Genomic DNA, 6850 nt, shown 5'->3' on the forward strand with positions numbered 1-6850 from the left:
TTGAGAATTAGTCAGTGATTAGGACTGCCCCTAGGGTAAACTGGTTAATTTAGAGCTATACTCGGCACATCCTGGAAGGTGGGATTCATGGATGGGGGCACCAAAGATTAAAGGATGAAAGATTTAGAGCTGGAAGGGATTGATTGAGTCTAATCATTTAAAAGACATTAATTAAATGACTTACCCAGAGACTTGCAACTAGTGAGTGTCAGAGGCAAGATTTGAACTACAATCTTCCTAATTCCAACTCCATCAACCTCTCCATTGAACCACTGAGCTGTCAACTGTACCACCTAGCCTTCTACTGTCTTGAGATGGACTCTTTTGGGAGGAACCACCCTTATGTGTTGGCCTATAAAAGGGAGCCTACATATTCTTGTCTCCTCTATTTCCTGCCTATTCAAAGAATAGACAACAAGGAAGAGAAACCAGAGATCCCAACACAAGGAAGCAAAGTTGACCTCAGAGGTATCACTGAGACTTGGTGAGATCAATACCATGGCTCTGAATGGGTAAACCCTATTCACAAGAACAGGATAGGGAAAAACCTTGAGAAGGGGCATTGGCTACTAAGAAGCTATGGTCATGAGAGAGAATACTAGAACCAGTAAAATCAAGGTCAAGGGTGGGTGCATTATTATCCATTCATTGATCACCCAAGGAAGGAGAAAAAAAAAGTACTGTAGTACAGACCACCTGGTCAGAAAGAAGACATAGATGAAGAGTTCATGTAATGGATTAGAAGCCTGGAACAGAGGCAGGATAGGGGAATAATGCGACTTTGGTTAGCCAGACATCTGCTGGAGTTCTCTCAGTAGGTCAAAAGTAGAGCAGTCAAAAACTTCTTGCCTTCTCTTAATCATAATTGAATTCTTCAATAGATCAACAAAGGAAAAAGCACTTACCAGGAGCTTGCTATGTGTCAAACTCTGTGCTGTTCTGTGGATTCAAATCAACAAGAAGACAACCCCTACTCTCAAAGAACTTACACTCTAATTGTGGAAGACAGCATATGTAGGAGATTGAAAAGATAGAAAAACCAGTGTGAGGGGAGTCTATTTTGGATTTAAATATCACTCATAGGGAGGAACTGATTGATAGAATGGAAATGATAAAAATCTTGGGAGAAGCAACCACTCCTTTCTAGAGTGTCTGATAAAGATGAAGAGGACAGCCAAGCATCGTCTGATTTTTTTTTTTTTTTAGTGAGGCAATTGGGGTTAAGTGACTTGCCCAGGGTCACACAGCTAGTAAGTGTTAAGTGTCTGAGGCCGGATTTGAACTCAGGTCCTCCTGAATCCAGGGCCGGTGCTCTATCCACTGCGCCACCTAGCTGCCCTCATCGTCTGATTTTTGGAAAACGGACTTTAAAGGGTTCAGAGAAAGGAGATAAAGGATCCCATGGAGGAAAATCCTATGGGAGAAGTCAGCCTAGGAGGGATTGGGAGTTCTCAAGAAGAAAATTCTGAAGATATAAAGGGAAATGGCCTGAATGACAAGGAAAAACAGAAGTTATCTAAAGAGACTGATATGAATGCTCAGAGAAATCATCACCCACCTTGTACGAGATTTTAAAATGCTTTGTATAGAGGTTGGACATAAAGGCAGGTAACAGAGAATCTATATAAGAATAAGCACTGAAAACAAATGTGGTTTGCCAATTTCAACTTGCCTGGGTTTAACACCCAGCATAGTACTCATCTATGATATTTTCTGGAAGTCATTATGGGAACAGGGCATTCTGTTTTACTTCTCTCCCCCAGGAGAGGCAGCAGGATGCAGTGGAAAGAGCACTCCCTCTCAGATCATAGGACTTGGGTTCAATTCCCACCTTTTGACATTAGGTACCACAGAGCAATGGTTGGAAGCTACAAAGATTCATTTTTTAGACTTGGAGTCATGGGGGAAGCTTACTAAAAATTAGGGCTACTAATAATTGGAATTTTATTCTTTACTTTTTAAATTCAAATTTTTTATTTTCAACTTTATATTCTCTTCTCACCCCTCCCCCTTTCCCCCTCAATGAGAAAGCAAGGAAAAGAAAACTTGTTACAAACATGAATAATTAAATAAAACGAATTGCAACAACATGATATGAATATAAATAAATGAAAAAATATACAAAAATGAAATACGCACACTATATATATATATAGTGCTTCCTTGTGTTGGGATCTCTGGTTTCTCTTCCTTGTTGTCTATTCTTTGAATAGGCAGGAAATAGAGGAGACAAGAATATGTAGGCTCCCTTTTATAGGCCAACACATAAGGGTGGTTCCTCCCAAAAGAGTCCATCTCAAGACAGTAGAAGGCTAGGTGGTACAGTTGACAGCTCAGTGGTTCAATGGAGAGGTTGATGGAGTTGGAATTAGGAAGATTGTAGTTCAAATCTTGCCTCTGACACTCACTAGTTGCAAGTCTCTGGGTAAGTCATTTAATTAATGTCTTTTAAATGATTACACACACACACACACACACACACACACACACACACACACACACATATATATATATATATATATATATATATATATATATATATATATATATATATATATATATATATATATATATGTATGTCTTAATCTACTCCTTAAGTCCCATCACCTATCTAGAAGTGGGCAGCATGTTTCATCATTGAGTCCCCTGGAATTGTCATTGATCAGAGTTCCTAAGTCTTTCAAAGGTATTTTTTTTTACAAAATTGTTGTTATTGTAGAAATTGTTCCCTCGATTCTGCTCCCTTCATTTTGTATCAGTTCATACAAATCATCTTTTTGGGTTTTTTTAAACATTCCCATTCATCATTTCTTACAGCCCAAGATATTTCCATTAGAATGTGATGTTTTGTAAGGTAATGGGTGTGGGGGCAGCTAGGTGGTGCAGTGGATAAAGCACCAGCCCTGGAGTCAGGAGGACCTGAGTTCAAATCTGGCCTCAGACACTTGACACTTACTAGCTGTGTGACCCTGGGCAAGTCACTTGACCCCTGTTACCCCACAAAAACAAACAAACCAGGTAATGGGTGTGCCCTCCCCCACAAAAAGCTTTCTAACAATTAGAACTATTCACAATTAGAATGTGATGGTTTTTCAAGGTCATAGATGTCCTCTTATTCAACATCTTCAAGGAGAACCTGGCTGACTAGTCTGTTACAGTGGAATCACATTTTGGTGTTAGATTGGACTGGATGACCACTGAGATGCTTTTCAATTCTAAAACTCTGTTTTATTTGTCTTTTACCCAACATATTTAATGTGAAGGGATTTTTCCCCTCTTTTGACAGCTTTTCTTCTGATTCTAGCTTTATTATTGATATTGTTCTTACAAAAAACTACAACTTAATGTGACAAAGTTGTATGTCTATCTTTTTCATCACTTTCACAGCTTGTTTGGTTAAGAATATCCTGCCCTTCCTGTCCCTAGCCATAATAGCAAAAGGTACCTCCTTTTATTACCCTCTATTTTATTTTACTATGTGATATTTTATATTATATTAAGGTTGAACATCCATTTGGAGCGTTTTGTAAATAATGTAAGATGTTGATCTAAACCAAATTTCTGCCAAACTGCTTTCCATTTTTCTTAGCAGTTCATGTTGAATAGAGAGCCCCGGTCCTAGTCATTGGTGTTCTTGGGGGTAATGAACATCTGGATACCAAATTTGCTTGCTTCTTGTTCTTGCTAACTCAGCCTGTTCCACTGATCGACTTTTATAACTTTTAGCTAGCACCTAATTGTTATAGTGCTTTGAGGTCTAGTACTGCCAGGTCCCCTTCCTTCCTATTTTTGTTATTATTTCCTTTGAGATTTTGACCTTTTGTTCTTCCAGATGGATTTTGTCTACTTCCATAAACTTGGTAGTTAATTGGTGTGACATTAAATTCATGCATTAATTTAGGTAGTTCTGTCATCTCATAGCTTCTCATTGGAGAGACAACTGAAGGAGTACTATGTACCCAAAGGCAACAAGAACCATTGTTTCATGAGACATCTGTCCATCTTGTATTTTGGTGCTCATAAGTATTGGCAAAAAGACCACCAAAAGACAATTGTGCTATATGCAATGATCTTTTTTTTGGGGGGGGAGGAGATTATATTTTGCTTTTATTTGCATCCTCAGTGCTTAGCACAGTGCCTACCATACAATAAGTGCTTAATAAATGCTTATTGCTTATATTATATACCAGCATTTCTTCCAGAGAACAAAGAGGTAGACCATATTAAGACCCTCCATACTCAGAAATGTCCATGCAAAGATGAGCATAGGGCAGGATATGGAAAATATGTTGGAAAATATTGTATTCTTTCTGCAATATCAGAGTTGAGAGGGACCCTAAAGCTTAGCTAACTCAACTTGCCACCCCATTCAGTAATGCCTTTTATAACATCCCTGGGATTTGGCCATCTAGCCTCTGTTCATGAAGGCCTCTAGCCTTTTCAGTAACAAAGAGATCACCACTTCCTGAGCCAGGCCATTTCACTTTCAGATAGCTCTAACTGCTAGAAAAGCCTTTATTATGCTAAGCTGGGATGTTTCCTTGTAACTCACAGTGAATGTTCCCACTTAGAAAATGTAGGGATCAGACCAGATAATGTATAAAGTTCCTTCCAGTTCAAAATTGTATGATCTTAAGTATCTTTTCTGTATGGCAGTCCTTCATATATTTTAAGATAGTGATCACAACTCATAACTCATCTTTTTTCCAGGCTAAACAGTCTTAGTTCTAAGACATCCTTACCATCATTGTTGTCAGCCTCATCCCCAGCCCTGCCATGGAGGACAAAAGATTTCCATAACTTCCACCTGAATTCCTTGTAAAATAGAATCTTTCATTTTTAAAAGGCAAAAGTGAAATGCTATTTACTAGGCACTGAGGTTACACAGTGATGATGGTTGAACCCACAGGAGCTGATGTAATCAACAAGGAAGAGAGTGTAGTGAAAGAAGAGGGCCCAAGACACAGCCCATTGTTTCAGGGGAGACAAAAAAGCAGGTGAAGGAGACTGAAAATCTCAGAGTTTTGGTTGTGATGAAAGAACATTTACAGGTGATGGAGAGATCAAATGGACAGCTAGCCAGAGTCATAGAATCACAGAAGAAAGTGCCTAGTCAGGAAGGAGAAACAGAAAGGAGCAGTGTTACAGAAGCCAAGAAAGAGTGAGTAGCAGAAAGGAGGAGGAGATGGTCAGAAATGGCAAGAGCTGCAAAGTGTTCAGGGATAACCAGGATTGAGAAAAGGCCAACATTTTTGCAATTAAGAATCATTGGTAACCTTGGAGAGAGCAATTAGAGTCAAGCAGTAGGGAAAGCCAGATTGTAACGGGAATGGGAAATGAGAGGGAGGTGGAAAAGTAGAAATGCTGATGGAGATCATTTTCCCCAGCAGTTTAACTGGAAAAGGCAGGAGAAAGATGAAGTGATCCTTCTATCCCCATAAGCTATCTAGTGAAGGGTGTTTTTCCTTTAGTTTTCTTTTGTTTTAAATGTATGAAGGAGACCCTGTAGACAATATGGAAGAAACCATGGAAGATAATACAGAAGATAAGGAGAAATTAAAGGTTAGAGACATGGGATGATGGGAGAAGATGAGGTCACAGACATAGGTAGAGGGTTTAGCCTTGGTCAAGAGAAGAACCAATTCTTCATCAGGAGAGAACAGGGGAATATTCAGAACAGTTTTGAGGTCTGGAGTAGAGAAGGAAGGCCTTATTTTCTCAGTAAAGAGGGAGGCAGGGGGCAGCTAGGTGGCACAGTGGATGGAGCACCTGCCCTGATTTCAGGAAGACCCGAGTTCAAATCTGGCCTCAGACACTTAACACTTACTAGCTGTGTGACCCTGGGAATGTCACTTAACCCCAATTGCCTCAGCAAAAAAAAAAGAGGGAGGCAGAGGCTTCTCTTGAGAGGGAGGAAGGATGGTGTAGATTTGAAGAAAGAAGAAGTTTGGGACAGCCCTTGAGTATGAGTGGAAAAGGTAGATATTGGGGATACCTCAAGGATACAGATTAGCAGGTGTGAATGGCAATAGGAAAAGAATGCAAGAGAACCAAAAGGAGACCTAGTTTCCTATGATTTGGGAAGAGAGGAAAGTGAGGTCAGAGCAGGGGGTATAGGCTGGGAATAGTAGGAAAGAATGGAATGACTGGAGGTCATGTGAGGATACATAACAGGTTTAAGAGGTGTGAGGCTGAGGTGAAGATGGAAGGCCAAAGTCAGAGAGGAATTTCAGAGTTCTGGTTAATGGCAGTTAGGTAAAAAGTGATGGGGGCAGCTCGGTGGCACAGTGGATAGAGCACTGGCCCTGGAGTCAGGAGGACCTGAGTTCAAATCCAGCCTCAGACACTTGACACTTACTAGCTGTGTGACCCTGGGCAAGTCACTTAACCCCAATTGCCTCACCAAAAAAAAAGTGATGAGAAGATCAAGAGGATGACCATCCAAAATCATAGAATGACATAATTTGGAATTGAAAGGGACCTCAGAGGTCTTGTATTCCAACCTACACCTGAAAGGAATGACCACTCTAACAATCCTGACGATTGTCATCAAGCTTCTCCTTGAAGACATCCAATGGTAGGGAGAAACATGAGGGAGGCAATGTGGTATAAAGAATGGAAAGAGTCCTGGCTCTAGAGGGAAAGGATGTGGGTTCAAATTCTGCTTAATACACTTACTACCTGTATGTCCTTGAGCAGGTCTCTTCAGTTCTCTGGGCCTTAGTTTCCTCATCTGTAAAATGGGATGATTAGATAGTCTCTGAGTCTCTTCCAGCTCAAAATCTAATGATCCTTATGACCTTTTGCAGATGCCCATCCCACATTTGGATGGCACTCATTGTGGGAAAGG

The sequence above is a fragment of the Dromiciops gliroides genome, chromosome X (assembly GCF_019393635.1).
Source record: "Dromiciops gliroides isolate mDroGli1 chromosome X, mDroGli1.pri, whole genome shotgun sequence".
In the NCBI taxonomy this organism is placed as follows: domain Eukaryota; kingdom Metazoa; phylum Chordata; class Mammalia; order Microbiotheria; family Microbiotheriidae; genus Dromiciops; species Dromiciops gliroides.